Source organism: Lagopus leucura, unplaced genomic scaffold (genome assembly GCF_019238085.1).
Source record: "Lagopus leucura isolate 7727_CA_CO unplaced genomic scaffold, USGS_WTPT01 Super-Scaffold_73, whole genome shotgun sequence".
NCBI classification, from domain to species: domain Eukaryota; kingdom Metazoa; phylum Chordata; class Aves; order Galliformes; family Phasianidae; genus Lagopus; species Lagopus leucura.
Genome location: NW_024962252.1, coordinates 44,768,450 through 44,785,519, shown reverse-complemented (window position 1 = coordinate 44,785,519; position 17,070 = coordinate 44,768,450).

Sequence of the window (17,070 nt, the reverse complement as noted above, 5' to 3'; positions counted from 1 at the left end):
TTCAGTCACAATCAAAACTCTCAATTACCTTCATGGTAAAGTTATGCAACTTTATTCTGAAAAATGGGTGGTGCACTTTTCTTTTGAGAACATAATACTGCAGAACCATTTCCATCAGTTAGTCAATGGATGTGTTTCTTTTGCGTACTTAACGTTCTTTGATCACTTTTGACATAGTCACGTTTTTGAATAACAGAGAAAGGATCAAATATCTACAACATTCCCTTATGTATGTAAGTTTAATGAACAGAAGATTTTTGAAATAAACTAATAGGTCAAGGATAAGTTCATTTTGTCAACGTTTTCTGTGTCCATCAAATTACAGACATTGGTTCTGATGCCTGAAAGTATCAAAACTGGTGATTTTCATCTGTAGGTTTGCTGGATATATTGATTTTAGAAACTTGCCACTGAGGCTGTTGAAATATTCTCTTCAACCATACCCATAGGTACAGGACCTATATACTGTGGCAAGTTTTTTGTTTCCAGAGCAGGGATTACTGAACCATAGCACTGGTTTTATTGTACATGTTTGCTGTAGGAAGAGCTCCAAGTTCCCCCATATGATCTTTGACAGGAAAATGCATTTATCTTGGAAGTCTCAGGCAAAGGTGGCTCTATATGCCTGCACACAGGCATACTCATGGAAGAACAACTAATGACCTAAGCATTGACCTTCCTTTAATATTGGGGTCACCTATGGAAGCTGATAGTTTTCCAAGTTATTTTTTAAAATAGGATTTTATTATTCTTCAATATGACATCTGTATGCCATCTTCCTGGGGAAGTGATGGAGTTACTTTCCCTGGAGGTGTTCAAGAAATGTGTGGATGTGGCACTGAAAGACATGGTTAGTAGGTATGGTGGTTACTGACTGATGGTTTGGGCTAGGTGATGTCTTCCAACTTTAATAACTCTATGGTTCTATGATGAAGTCTTAATGCAGATACAGATTGTTCTTACCTGCGCTCTGAATGAGTCTATGGTCTTGTTATGGCATGGTTAGGGACATTAATACTGAAACGCAGCAGGAAATTTTCAAGGTGTAAAACCCTTAAATGGAGTTACAGAGAGGACACTTGAATCAATGCCCTCTCACACACAAAAAGCCAGCTGCTCACTGGCACATTTACAAGCTGTCAGAGCTAGGGGATACCACTGGGAATCAGCTGGCTGGTGCTTAGCTGATGGAAGGGATTGTTCTCTGTTGTGGTTGGAGATGGAGGCATTATCTTTCCTTCAAACTCCTAAGGAGGAGCATGGAGGGGCAGAGACATTGACTTAATCAGACCATGCCTACAGATACAGCATAGCAGGCTATCCCAGTTCTCAAAAACTGGGCTGGCTCATGGCTTTTGATAGAGGCAGAAAGAGTAGAGGAAAAAAGATGTACTTTTAAGCTTATGGATATCATTCTTCAAAGTCAGTGTATATTCCCACTGAATATTTCATCTTTACAGTGTTAGTGATAGACTTTTATGTATGTTTAAGATGTTGCTGAGGGATGAATTTTGCATGTTCTCCATCGACAATAAAATTATCTTTTGACTATAATACATACTGTAAAGGAGTTAGCTGTTAGATATAGAAAAGAATCAGCAATCAGCAGAATGTAATTTTCCAGAGCATTCAGAGCACCAGTTTATTTCTGCAGTTGTTTTTGTTGCTGTTTTTCTTTTTAAGAATTTGTTTCTGTAAATAGGGATTTTGTATCCAATGGCTCAACAGCAGCTCAGCAAGCTCTACAGCAGCTCAGCAGGCAGGCCATTTCCCTTGGAGTTTTGTTATTTCTGGACCAAGCCTAAATTTCCTAGCATGCGAGAACTTATGCAATTCTCACACTGTTGCTATGCAAACAATTCCTTTAGCTTTGAGATCTGTAATATACAGCTCTAGCTGTTACACTTTTGATATTCTCTATTGAACAAATCTGTTGCAGTCTCTTTGATTGCTTAAATGCTCTTTAAACTGGAGGGCAGAATGCATTTGCTCTCAATGCACTAAGTCAGTACCCCTTTGGCCTTTCCATCCCTCCTTGATCCCAGTGAATGTTTACTGACATTGCTCTTTATGTATATGCCATACCATGAGACTTTCTACTTGTATTGATGTCAAAATATTTTGGGACAGCCTATTCTTAAAAATGCTGGTATTATTATAGCCATTCAAAAACATATTAGACCTTAATCTATTGTTTTGCATCACTGAAAATACAATTTTTTCATCAACTGTTAATGGCATATGTTATATAAAACTTGTTGCTCTCGCTTTTTGAAATGAGGATTGATGTGCTTGGCCTCTAACCCTTGCCCATACACCTTTTCTGTTTTGCATAGTACTTGTATCAGCAGAGGTGTGTTTCTGATGTACGTGGTTCATCCTGTCATTGTGTGGCTGTGGGAGCTCATACCTAAGGGTGCCTTGGTAGTTGTATACCCTAAAATCAGCTGTATCAGATTTTCCCTCGGGGAGGAGAGCTTGAACCCTCAATGAGTTCAAAGTGGAAGTGTACAAATAAAAGTCAGAGGAAAACAGATCAATTGAGTAGGAGAGTGTAACACTTGTTAATGCTGTGGCTAGTTCTTTGCTTCTAATGCAAGATCCATGTGTTCTGCCTATTTCGAATCTCCTGGAACCTCCAGTAATGTACTCTTTTCTCAGTCAGCATCTTTCTATGTATCCTTTTCCCATTCTGTGAACTTGTAGTAGCAAGAAATATTGAAATGTATGTTAGATTAACACCAGTCCTTCCTCTTTCCATATTTGATGGTATGATGTTTACTGAAGTATTTTAAAGTTTCATTTGTTAATCCTTTCATTGGCAGCAGTTGGTTTTACCAGCAGGTACATGACAGTGCTCATAGCATGAACACTCCTGAATGCAAAACAGATTGGAGCTTCCACGCACACAGGATTCCCAGCACTGAGCAAGGGGACACTCTGTCATGCTGCTAAAACATAGAGATTCCTGGAAGATGAATGTAAACCAACATTTTGCTTGAATACAACCAGAGCCAGACTGTATTTCATCTCCACAGGTTGTGCCAGGAAGCATGATGAGAGTACAAGCAAAGTCAGTTCCTTAGTACAGGATATTTTTCACCAGAGTGGTACAAAATTTACAGTTGTATGATCTTTTGTGGCTGGGTGCCCTTCTCAAAGGACATCTGGGGAAAAAAAAAAGGGAATCACAGAATCACAGGATGGCCAGGGTTGGAAGGGACCTCAAGGATCATGAAGTTCCAACCCCCCTGCCACAGGCAGGGCCACCAACCTCCCCATTTAATACTACACCAGGCTGCCCAGGGCCCCGTCCAATCTGGCCTTGAACACCTCCAGGGATGGGGCATCCACAACCTCCCTGGGCAGCCTGTTCCAGCACCTCACCACTCTCTCTGTAAAGAACTTCCCCCTGACATCCAACCTAAATCTTCCCTCCCTCAACTTAAAACCATTTCCCCTTGTCCTGCTGTTATCTACCCTTTCAAAGAGTTGATTCCCCTCCTGTCTGTAGGCTCCCTTTAGGTACTGAAAGGCTGCAATGAGGTCACCCCGTAGCCTTCTTTTCTCCAGGCTGAACAAGCCCAGCTCCCTCAGCCTGTCTTCGTAGGAAGATGATCCAGCCCCTGATCATCTTTCTGGCCCTCCTCTGGACCCTCTCCAACAGCTCCCTGTCTTTTTTGTACTGAGGGCTTCAGACCTGGACACAGTACTCCAGATGGGCCTCACAAGAGCTGAGCAGAGAGGGACAATCACCTGCCTGTCCTTGCTGGCCACCCCTCTTCTGATGGAGAGCATGTGTAGCACATATTCTAGAACAGGGCATCTCATGAATTTGAATCAGATCCATTTCATGTAGTCTTACATTCCTTACTATCTAGGGAAAAGTGGGGAAAAAAAAATCCAACTACTGGTTGCACTAACAAATCAGTGTTTATTTTTGTAAGTGCTAGGAAGGCTCCTATCCAGGCGCTGCTGCTTTATGCCTTTACTTTAACAACCGCAATCTGCAGTGTTTCTGTGGAAAGGTCCAGAATCTGATTTCTCCTAGTGATGTACTTCTGTGTGGCCAAAAAATCACTGTGGCCAAGGTTCTCTGAAAAATGACACTGTAGGGAAAAATCCCTACATCTTACTTTTCAGTCTCAAACATTTGGGCTGTATTGCATGAGAGGTTTCCCTTTACTAGGGAGTAGATGGGATCCCAATACAAAATAGAAGGGAGAGAGAGTAAACACTGCACAGATGCGTAATACAGATAAGCAATCTGCACTGGTTAATACCAATTAGTGAGCTAAAATCCCTTGACCAATCACTCCAGTAAAGCAAAATGTTATTTAATATTTAGTCTCAGTGGACTTCTACTTAGTAGCACATTCCATCAGATTTTCCTAAGTAGTTGACAGTGGCTGAAAGAATTTTTAGTTTCACCAAATCTTATTCATGACAAAAAATGACTTTTATTAAAGAAAGTTACACTCACATGTGCACTGTGTGAACATGACACTGCTAGTTGGCATAGTGACAACAGAAAATTATGCTGAGTTTTACATCTGCATCATGAGATACCTACAGCGGATCATCTCTGCTGGTATTACGTATAGTGGAGAGCTGCTTAGAATATTGTTGATGGAAGTGCACCACAGACAAATATATGCGTGTGTATGGACTGTATGTTCCTTTGCAGAATCCTTGTTTTCATAAAGATATTCTGACTGTTCTGGAAGTTTGGTTTTTCAAAATCACCTGGAGGCAGATGAACTACCTAAGCTACTCCTGACAAGAAGTCATACGGAGAATTCTGAAACAAAAAGTAGCCTGCTATCAAAAGAGGTAGCACGTTCACATGCTGGCTCTTATGCTGTTGTATCTCCTGTACATATACATATATATATGCAAAGGCACTGGATCTTCTGGATTGAATGATAACATCCCAAGTGACACATTAGCACTTTTCCCTCAAGGAAGCCCCACAGTGTTCAGTGTAGCTGGTTTTGCTCTAAGATACCATACAATTTGTAGATGGGTACCACAGTCAGACATATTGCAAACAAACTGTCTCCAATATTGTGTGTAAACAAACTCTTCATCCTACAAATGGTATTGAAATGCTTTATACATTAAAAACAGCCTGTGGGTTAATGAGACCCACAAGTTTCTGAGGGCTCATTTTCTTTTAAGTAAGTAAATGCAATCAAAGCTTTTACTGACAAAAAAATACTTACAGATGCCACGTTTTCCTTCCAAATGTAAGCCTACTGTGCAACTCTGATTCCAATTTTGCCTCTTTTTCTGCAAGAAAGAAAAAACAATGTGGAAATCTGAGATAGTTAGAAAAATCCTTTGCTTAGGTACTGCAAAATGACATGTATTGTTCTCCCTGTGCGTGGGGCTGAGACTCATGTAGTACTGTGACATCTTAAGGTCAAACAAACAAAACCGCACTCTTGTCTATGCTGAGAAGCTGAACCTGCATTTCTCCCTGCTGTAGTTTCACTTCTTCACCACCACTCCTTCCATGAGGAGGTAAAGCTTCAAACACCCAAGCTGAAGGGAAATGGATCTTGGGAAAGCAGCTGCCTGGAAGATTCTCTTCATTTTCCAGCTCTTCTTCTGCAGGTCAGCAGAGCTGTAAGGCATGAGAAGTTTCCATGGGCATGCTCTGAGCAGCCAGAGAATTTGTGTTTTTCTGGCAAGAGGTGTTATTTTGGGGCCAAATAATTTTATGGGTTTTTTGCTTTTGTTCTGTGCAAAAAGCTTTTGCCTCTTCTGCGCAGGAGAACCCTCAACAATGGATTTTTGCCATTGTAATTCTTTTTGTAGCAATTGCAGCAGCTTGGACAGAAAGTGAAGAATTCCTCATTCACTATTGAAAGGTAGCCAAAAGCTGAACTAGAGGCATAAAGGGCCAAGAAGAATTTAGAACTGTTTAAAAATCTCCAGCCTGTGACCTGCAGTCAACCCAAAATTTTTAGAACTGACTGATCTGTTGAAGCTTGGCTCTGGGAAATAGGCAAGCTTGTTTCTGTGGTAGTGAGTGGAAAGCAATGATGGAAATAATCTTCAAAATTCAGAAAAACAGTGATCAGGTTATTTAAACGTCACTCTACTACTTGTACAATCTCTTATGAGCAGTTAAATCTTAGATATTTAGTTTTTCCAAGGAGGAGCCATTCATCACTAGTTCATGTCTTTTGGTCTAGACTGCTGTGTTTTGTAGAAAGTATGCATTGATGTATGTCTGGGAGAACCAGGATGATGTAGTGCTGGAGATACCATCTCTGTGGCTCTGTAACATTTGAGAAAAATCAAAGCTCACTAGTTCACAATGCTTGCTTTGCTTTTATGCACCCAACACATGCATATATGCACTCATCTATTTTTTACTGCTTCCTTCTTGATTTCACTTTTAGTTCACTCTGTGGAAACATCTACGGTGGGGCACATATACTGAATCAATCGGAGCTAAACTGAAACAAATGGTGGTATTACATTTGCCTTGGATCTCAACTGACATCCTGATGAAAGTAAATGTTGAGACATTTCAGGGTAGGGACTTGGACCATGTCATTTATTATTCATTTCAGCTAAAGCAGCCCTACTCCTTCCTTGTGATATTCTGTTCAAACACAGTAGGTTCGCTGCTATATCTATAGGGCCCCTTTGAGTATGTTCATATTTTTCCCTGCCTACATTCTTTTATGATTGGGAGAAACATAGGCCATATGAAGAAGACTTGGAATAAAATTGAAGGTTTCCCAAATTCAAGAGTCAGTCAATTCATTTGGGGCAGAGAGGTCAAAAGTAAACTGTCTCTTTACTAAATTTATCCAAAATTGGAGAGGAATATAGTTTTCATATTCAGACCTCTGGTTTAGTCTAATTTGTTCAGATAGTTTTGTTTTTTTTTTCCAAAGTTTTTTCCTCAATGTTGAATTTACTCAGATTAGTCTAATTTGCACAGTCTAGCAATGCAAATTTTGTCTGGCTTATTCTAGCTAGGAAATGTGCAACAGTGGATAAGTAATTCTGTAATTCTGTATTCACAACTTGAAGAGTTCATTTTTAAAATGGAACATCCACAGATATTCACCCATGTACTCATATTTTGGGCCCAACTGCTGCACTCGCTGTTAGTTTCCTGTTCTTGTTTGTCTTAATCCAAAGAACAGAAACAGCAGCAAGATGGAGCATGGGACTTAGACTGTGGAGATCTCTGCTCAGGTTTTTTGGGGAACCAAGAGGCAAATAAATCTTGCTTGAATCAGTGGATCAGCTTATCAAAAAAATTTAATGCTTGTTTATTTCTGCAGGAGAGAGTAAAGCACTTGCATAGTTTTGAAGGTCTGCACTTTCATTCCCCTTCTACAAAATAGTGGTTATAATACGCTTTCTTTGGCTGCCGTGTCTGTTTAGATTGTGTTAGTCACTGTAGATTTATCAAAGAGACAATGGGAACTCCCTTTCAGGACAGAAAGTATTGCAACGAATCCAAAATCCTTTGAAGTCATTCAAAGTCTTTTCTAGTTTGGATCATGCCCTGTGTGTTTAAGATCAATTTTCACCTTATATTTCCTATCATTGAGTTTTGGAGAACAATAAAGAAAGGAGCATGGAAAAATGGCCTGAACAGATGTAAAGAGAATTCTTCAATTAACAAATGTTTCCAAATTAACTCTGGCAATATCTGCTGAGTGTTAGTTCTAGTCCTGGAAAAATGTTGTTGACATGCAAAAGGCCGACTAAGCATCTCACAGAATGTCATCAGAGAAGCTTTTTATTATCAAGCTAGTGGATAAAATTATTAAAATATTGCTGAATCTACCATATAAGGCACACTGAGCTGGTCTCTGACTGACTGCATTAACCGATTCCAAGCAGTAGATTCCAAATCTGTGATTCTTTATTCTTCTGCCTCTAATTAAGGTCTTGGATCCATACAACTCACATTTAGTTGCACTCTTCTCAGTTAAAAGCACATTTTTAATCAAGCAGTGGCAGCCACATCTTGCACAATCAAATGTTCTAATGAAAGAAAGAGGTGGTAGGTGCTGCCAGCAGAGCTCACACAAAGCACACTGAAAAAGAACGCAAGATGTTGGCTGGAAAGTTTCTGTCTTTTTCCTTCTCTTTAGTAACCCTTTCCCTCTCCTGCTGACATTTTCTAACTCTGTAGAAGCTGCCAAATTGCAGATGGTCGCAAGGCCTGTGTGAACCAGAATAAAACAAGGAAGTTATTATCTGTAGGAGAGATTGGAACAGTAACAAATATGACTGACCTGATTATTCAGGCATGGTCAGATATGATGCCAGAGTCCGTTTTCTGATATTTGCTGAGTGCTTTATACACCAGCTCTGTACAGAAAGCAGTCAAAAAATCACTGTATCCCCTTTTGTCTCCTCTGGTGGAGCTCCAGGGGCTGCCAGGTGCTTTGGACCTGCTGGTCTTCAAACTTTGCTGTATTAATACCTCAAACACAGCTTCCTGTGGGCAGCAATACCAAATCTGAAAATGTTTGCACACACAGTAAGTATAGATATCTTGTTACCAAGTTTTTCAATTCCTTTGCAGCCTCTACTCTGTCTAGAGGAAGATGTGATGCTGCTGAAACTACACCTGTAGTTTTAGCACTGTAACCTGTGTATGGAAAACAAGCAAAGGGTCATCACAGTGTTGCCAAAATTTGGTTCCAAGATTCATGCTGAATTCACATTTATTATCTTTTCTGATGCTTTTTCGTTGAAAGTCTGTTCTGGAGAAGATGTGTAGATATCACTAAACATTTAAAGAACACAGAAAAGGTAAAGGGATGCTGAGTCACTGACAGGAGACAGTGAGTTCTCCTACCTCTATGACACTAAAATAATCCCCATCCAGGAGCAAGACCATTGCAGTGTGAGCCCTGCCTGCCTTGCTGGTCGTCAGCAGTAATGTATTATTTGGGGCAAGGAGAAAAAAGGGAACAAGCAGAAGTAGGAACTTGAGTTAATTGTGAAGTAATGTTTTTAATTTTCCTGGTGGCATGAATATGTATCAGTGCACTTCCTAAACGTTGATGGATTGGCCCTTATGCATTTTTTGGATGGAGAGCAATGCCATTGTTCCCACTTTGTAACTGGAAAGCAGAGGCACAGAGAGACCCATGTTTTAAAGGCACTGACATATGTAATTCCAAGGGCTCCTCATGGGAGTTTGGTTTCCAAACCAAGTTTCAGCATCTGGCTCTCTATTGTCTTTCCTCTCTTCCTACTCAAACTGAAATTACAGGGTGGAGAAGGAAATTGAACCCATATCTCTCACATCCACCATTGCAGACACATCCAGCCATTCCCACCAACAAAGACTGGAACTTGGAACCTGTCTACTCCTATTGAAATTGTTTTCAGGTTTAAGCACAGCTAACCTGCACTTCTTTCTCAGGGGTGCTTAATTTAAGGACAACATACATTGTTCATGTGTTGAAAATGTGTATATTTTTAAACTATTTTTCTTTCATTTTCTCTCTTGTAAGAGAGAGAATAAATTCTGAATTTCTGATGCACTTTCTTGATCTGGATTGTTTCATGTTCTTCTAGTCTTGTTCCTTTTTGGTCAATCTTTTTTATTCTGGAGGCAGTCTACAAGAACTGCCTCCAAATTTTCATGCACTCTTTACGGTTAATTCTGCCATGTCTGATTATGCTTTGAGTTGCCTCTAATACCATCCAGTCCTCCCAGAATAAGCAGTATTCTTTGGATAAGAAACTCTCCATAGATTATCAAATGACCCAGAACATATTTCATACTGCTCTCTATCCTCCACTTTTTGTATTCTGTATTCATCAGCTATTATCAGCACTTCTACAAAGAGGTCAGAGGTCAGAGGTCTTCTGTAGCTCTCTATGCCAACACCAAGTTATTTCCTAACGGGGATGCTCTAGGCCACGTCTGCACAATGGAGTGGAGCTTGAGCAAGCACTGATGTGAGCTACTCTAAGCCACCAAATGTTGCTTTGTAGTCATCTCTGAGAAACTCAGCAGTGTTTAGTTATGAATTAGTACCTGGGTCATAGCTAATGAACCCTGCAGGTTCACTTGGTGGCTCTGAAAGATGATTCTTCTAGAAGCTCTAGACATTTACATAGAGGCAATTAAATTGCTGTGTCTATTTATTCTCCTGTACACACATAAAGAAGAATCAACTTTCCTTTTAGAAACTGGTCATTTTGTTTTGTATAGCAGTGGGCAGCAAATGCTAATGAGAGACTAAAAACCATCACACAGCCTAAATGACATGTCTCTTTCTGTGGACAAATATAACTTGCATTGAAGTCCATGGGAGTTTTGCCAATGATGAGTAGAAACACTAGACGTTCCTCAGGGACAGACAAGCAGTAAAACTATACAGGGAAAAGCCCATCTGAAAGCTGCAAGTCTTCCTTATAAGAAATTCACTGTCTAGGTCTGCACAGCTGCTCAAGAGCAGCCCCCAGACTAACCCTAGAGCCGAACTCTCCCTCTCTGGGACGCAGTGTCAGATGATGCTCCTCAATGGGTTCCCTGAGCTACAGCAGCTCCCCTGGCCCAGCTCCCTTCTGCATGGAGTAACCCTAGCACTGGCTCCTCTGGTAGTGGCAGATCACAGGTGGAGAGGGGTCAGTCCTGTGTCATGCCAAAGAAAAACATCCTTAACTTTTCCTAAAAAAGCTATTTGCCATGAAGCACATGAAACTTATGAGCCTGAGTTCAGGATGTCTAAAAGAGCAGGGGTGCTGCAAGTTCAGCCTGTACTGGTACAAAGCAGATGGGTCTTTGTGATACAACCTCATTCAAAGCTGCTAGTAAAGCAGAATCCTCTCCCCCTTTAAAAAGAAGATAACAGCCAAAATGCACAAATGCAGCACACAGAATCCTGCTGCTAAGCACAGACCAGTGCGGTGATTCCTGACTTGATTAAAAAGTGTTTAAGTGGGTAATTGTGTTTCAGTAAAAATAAGCCATTATCTTAGATAACAAGAGATTACTTAGTGTTCAGCCAAATGTAAGATTTGGAAAAAGATATTCTTTAGAACAGAGTAGACAAAAGGAAGAGGATGGGATGCTGGGAAATTGATTAGAAACATCACAATACTAGTAGACATGCATTTAACATGGAAAACACAAATCTATGGAGTCAACAGATCTGGATAGCACCAGCTCCATACAAACACATGCTGATCAGAACTTGTGGGCATGAATAATTTACAACATAAAATGGGGAAAACAAGGCAATTAAAAAGTTGTCCTCGTGCTGAAAGTTGCTGCTGTAGGCGGAATCAGAGAGAAAATGTCTCTGTAACTGTTATAACTAAAATAAGTGTAGTTACTGCATCTCCAAATACCCTAGTGTAATTTTCCACACCAAGAAGCATCCTGCATTTCTTATAACTGAGCAGACAAATATTAAGAGACACTTTACTGCAAAATGAGATCAATTTTCTTTCAAATGATCTCATAGACTCAGTAAGTTTAAGAGATCAGCAGTAACTCATTTCTGAGTGAGTAGGTCACAGCAGTGCTACTAACTATAGTCTGGTATTGAAAGTATTGTGTGTGACCTCTTCCTAACATTGTGTGTTTACATATTTACCCTGGTGATGATATATACATAGCTGTGGTCATTTGGTGCCTATAGGCCTCAGTACTGCCTGTGAAACTGGATAGTATAACCAGAAATGGAAGAGGAGGAGGATCTCACCCACTGACCATGAGATCCTCGCACACCTGATGCCTATTTGATGTGTTAAAGATACAGAGTTTAAGAAGCAATGATTTGGTAATGTGAACTCATGTTTGACGTCAGGATAACCACTGGACATCCTTTAGTAGATGTAAGACATGGTATCTGTCCTTGTGGGTGAGTACTACCAGGACTTTCCACAGCGAGAAGAAAATGAATTTTGGCTTCTGAAGAATGGCAGCATCCAAATGTCCATCCCAGTAATATACAGTTTCTCTGGAAATGAAGATGCAGATATTAGGAACTCCTGTCAGAAAGTATTAAGCGCTCTGGAGAAACCAGGGATGTAATTGCTGCTATGTAAAATAGATACAGGAAATTACAATAATTGCCATTGTGCTTACCATCAGTTGTGCAGTACATGATTGTACATGATTGAAAGTTTTCCTTAAAGCTTTTAAAAGGCAGCTCCTGTTCTTTTCTCACAGAGATAAACACAGAACGAAAGATAAAACTTGCACTTTTCTCACTGTTAATTACTTCCAGTACTTCATTTTTGAAAAGGAAAAATTGCTGAAAGTTGACATTATGTGCTTATTGTAAGTCCAATTCTCATTGTGTTAACACACAGTATTTGGATTTAATTTACTTTTGTTTTGAACATTTGAAGCCTGCAGGTTGATCACGTTCAGTTAGTTTTCCTGACCTGTCATCTTCCTTCTTTCCCTTGTATTTTTTCTCTCTCCTGTTCACTGTAGTTAGGAAATCTTGAAGGGTCATATGCCCTTGCAGTCTCTTGACTTTCCCATACAAAGAGATATTATCTTTGTTGAGGTTTGCATGCAGCTAGGATATGAATCTTTTCATTTAATTAGCTTAGAGAGTGCTCTTGTGAAGACAACTGGTCATGTGGGCAGTACAAGCTCAGAGAAGGGCCCTACATGTGGACTGCAACAAGCCCTGTGAATGGGACGTGGCCTGAACGCAGGAAACTACAGCCATTATTTTGGAATATTCCTAATTGAATGTGACTCCTAACAAAACCACTGCTGTGAGTCACACCAGTGCTGCAGCCTAAGTACTTCTCTCAATCAGACACAATAAAATATAATTGGAGTCAGGCTGTTGTTATTGATTAGATCATAATGCATTAGAGAACATCCTTTTTAATACATTCTATTTATAGTGTCTGCATCATGGAACAGTCGTTACAGCTTTTCCATCCTTAGTGCTCAATCATGAGCAAAGCATTAAACATGCATTCCTGATAGCACACTAACTCATGCCTGTCAAAAATGACAGACACTAAAGCCAACCCAAGCTTTTAAGGAGGAAGCACTTCTGTCAGAATCTATCCAAGTAGAGTGAAATGTAGGGGAGGAGGGGAGGGATTTATCAAGGGGTGTTAATTTTCGATGTGGGAAATGCTACATGTTGAAGACACAATATGCACTTGCACTGCCAAAACATTTACAGGAAGATGGCACTCTATGAGCCTTCTCTCCCTGGAAAAGCAAGCCCAGCTTCACAGCTTTCCATTCAGTCACTCCATAGACCTGCAGCCCCAGGAGAAGCCTTTCTCAAATTGGCTTAAAGAGGAAAACTAGGCTTGTGTTCTGCCAGATTCATTTTGCCTTAAATATAGTGCAAAAAAAGCCCCAGAGAAACATATGTCAATTGAAAGAGGAATCTATTAATGGGCACGCAAGCAGGAAAGTACCTGTAGGCCAATGCAGTGCAAGTGTGTGCACAGAGGGAAACTTGTGTGCTAACATGTTCTTCCTATGCCTTGCTGTGAATGCCACAGAGGGTTCCACTTGGCTACCACTATGCCCAGTGCTGTAGGTGCTGGTGGTGACAGCGCTGTGTCACCTGAAACCTCTGATACAGAGGCTGCTTTCTGCAGAGGACGCACAAAGTTGCCCTCTCAAGAATGAGGTGTACGTTGGCCCAGATGGATGGTGAGTCAGCACGATGAGTTCCAGGGGAAAGAGGAACATGTAGTGCTCCTGAACTTTTGGGTTAATGTGTGCAGTCACCTCACAGAGCCCCAAGGGCAAGTCTGCAGGAGCTCACTGTCATACACATAGCCAGAATCAGGGCCACCATTCTGCAAAGGAGATAAGCACATGATTAACTGTTTGAAGTCAAACACTTAGTCAAGAATTTCACTAAACTGGAGCTGAAGGAGAGAGTGAAGGAACAACTAAAGACCAAAATAAGAAGTGTGTTACTGGAAACACTTGTGGCAATTCTTTCAAGTCACTATGTACAAATATAGCCCTCCTTGTTTCTCCCCTGCTTGCACCCTGCAGCAGCCATGCGGAGCTCAGCTGGACTGATTCACCTCAGAGGGCTCTGCATTTCAGTGGCAATTACTTCAGAAGCAGAATTTATTCTGACTGTTAGTAGTAATTATCTAGTTTTCTGGCACATAAATTGAGTTGCATTTAGAAGTGAGTAGCAAACAGCAGTGGCATCCTACAACAAACTGTTATTTACTAAACATGAGCAAATACATCTTGCTCCAGATTGCATGTCCATCAGCTACAGCAGACCCCAGACCCTGGAGCAGCACAGAGCAATGTGCACCTGCTACAAATAATCACTAGTAGGGCCGTTTGAGAGTGTTCTGTAGGTACCAAGTATTTTTTGCAGGATTAGTCCCTTCGTTTATCCTTCACAGTATGACCTAATATGAAATTATATTTGCATGATACATTAAATGGCATATTTTGAGGGGTCTGCCTCTCATTAATATCAAAATAGTCAGCAAAAACACCAATGGAGCTGATACAGAGTTTGTAATTTCTTGGTTGTATAAAAGGCTCACAGTGGCTGTGAACACCAGTCCCCTGGCATCAAAGACAGCCATGTCCCTCAGTGACAGGCAAAATCTCTATTCAAGGGGAAGAAAGCATGTCATTCCCTTTGCTCAGGTAAAAGTATAAGAGGTGTGACAGAGGGAGTATAGTCCAGCTGGGTAATCTCATCAGAGTCCTGTGAGTCCCACTCCTCACTGCATGTGGTCCATGAGGTTTTGCTGAGCAGCATGCAGATCCACATGAAATCATAGAATTATAGAATCATAGAATCATAGAATCATAGAATCATAGAATCATAGAATCATAGAATCATGGAATCGTAGAATCATAGAATCAAAGAATGGCCTGGGTTGAAAAGGACCACAATGACCATCTAGTTTCACCCCCCCTGCTATGTGCAGAGTCGCCAACCATAGACCTGGCTGCCCAGAGCCACATCCAACCTGGCCTTGAATGCCTCCAGGGATGGGGCATCCACAGCCTCCTCACCAAGGAATGATTTGATGATAGCAGCAGCCTGTGGTCAGTGAAAAGGTAAGTGCCATTATTCGGTCCATGACGTGTGGGGTACTGGTTTTATCTTGAGCACTGTGTAGTGTAAAGAGGTGTCTTACAGCCTCATAGGAGAGTGCTGGAGAAAGCACCCAAGTTGCTGCATAGTGAGGACAGAACCTGTTCAGGCACACAAAACTTTCACACAGCCACAAGCTAAAAGGCATACATCATCTCCAAGGGACTACAGGAGATCTCTGTTTTTTATGGGATGGAGCTAGAATGACTATGGCTTTTAACTGAGGTAAGCCAAACCCAGGAGCTTCTCCTGGCCCACTGCTGGACAGAGAGGACACTGAATGGCCTCCTGCTCCTCTTGAGCCTTCTTGTAGTGCCCAAGCTTCCATGGGAAGGCAGATTCCTTCTTGAAGGATTTCTGTCCTACTGCTGCCCTGACAGACTGAAAGGCATTAGAGCATGCAGCACTCAAATGGAAGCGAAGGTCACTACAGAAGGAAGCCAGGAGATCAGGCACTGTTCCAGGCTCTGCTTCTGATATATATCATATAATCCAATTGGCATGCGAGCCCCTATATCTTCCAAACATTTCCCAAGAAGAACTCAGGGTGGTCTCCAGGGCTGGACCACTGGAAGGAAAAAATGCACTAATGGCAGCAAGATGGGGAAGCTTTGCCAAGTCCAGACAAAAATCATATGTGTACCACTTTTCATGCCTCTGCAGAAAGCTCTGTTTTGTCTGTGAGAAAGGATCTACACATGGACACTGTCATGCACACAACCACTCATGCTCAGCTCAGGCATACACAGCCCCAGACAGCTCACAACTGCATCACTATGCCCCCAAAGGCATGCAGAACCTGGGGAGATGTCCAGCCGCTGCATGCTGGCTGAGGGAACAACAAATACTGATGTCCAGTCTGAGATATTTCCCAGTGTGTTTTGTCTTGTGTTCCTGCCTCAGCTGGTGGCCGTTCAAAGGAGCTTTGGGAATGTGCAGAGGGGCCAGTCATGTCCCTTTGGAAGACAGTATGAAATCAGATCTGTTTAACTGCATGCAAAAACCCAGTCTGGTTCAGAGAGGTCAGATCTGCAGGAGAATTTAAAAGTTTGTTTCAAGGAGACTGTTTGTTCATCTGGACTATCCTTTGGACTAAAATAGAAGCGAGTATTAGCCATGAAGAATGTTACCCCCTAGGTACACAGATGAATTTAGGCTGCTTGAGAGACCAATCGCTGGCTGTCCCACTATCCTGCCCATTTCCCTTCACTTGCCCCTTCCCAGCTGTCTGTCTTCTTGCTGCAATGGATCTGGAGTCAGCTGAAGACCATGCAGAGCAGTTCAGCACATTAAAGCCTTAGCAAATTAACCCACCAAATGAAAACAAATTCTCCTCCATCAGGACAGGGGACTGACATACCTTTTGTGCAGGATCTGATAGTCATCAGAAAGTGCTTGAAACAAGTACGTAAGAGCAACAACTGTGGCAGTTTGCGGTTAAATTCATGTGGGCTCCCACCCTGCAGCAACAGCCCCAGATGAAAATAGCCACCTTTTGGTCTGGAACAGTGCATTTCCTGACCTGGTTTATGACAGGTGAAAAAAGTCAGAGAAAAGTTTAATTCTAGCCTTAGATCTTACTAGTGTTGTGTGGTTAGTTTTCATTGGAATAATCTCCATCTAAAAATACTATGGATTTGCATCCTTGGCTTTTTTTCCATTGGTACACAGCAGGCAGAAGGTGTTGAAATAAGAAATATCTTGTCCAGCTGGAGCACTCCATTGATGTTCAGGATCACTTCCACCAGGAAGAAGAACCAATTAACATGAATCAAGTATCCCTCAGTGTAATCTTATTTACTGTACAAATACAACCCTTGACATCCTAAGGGCAATTTGAAGGAATGGGTACTTCCCATACTCAGTACCCACAGCCTGCCATACCAATGATCTCTGTGCCCATGAAGCCTGGTTTCTGCTTCTCCCCAGAAATCCCACAATGGATTTTCTTTGGTTTTGGCTGTCAACACATTAG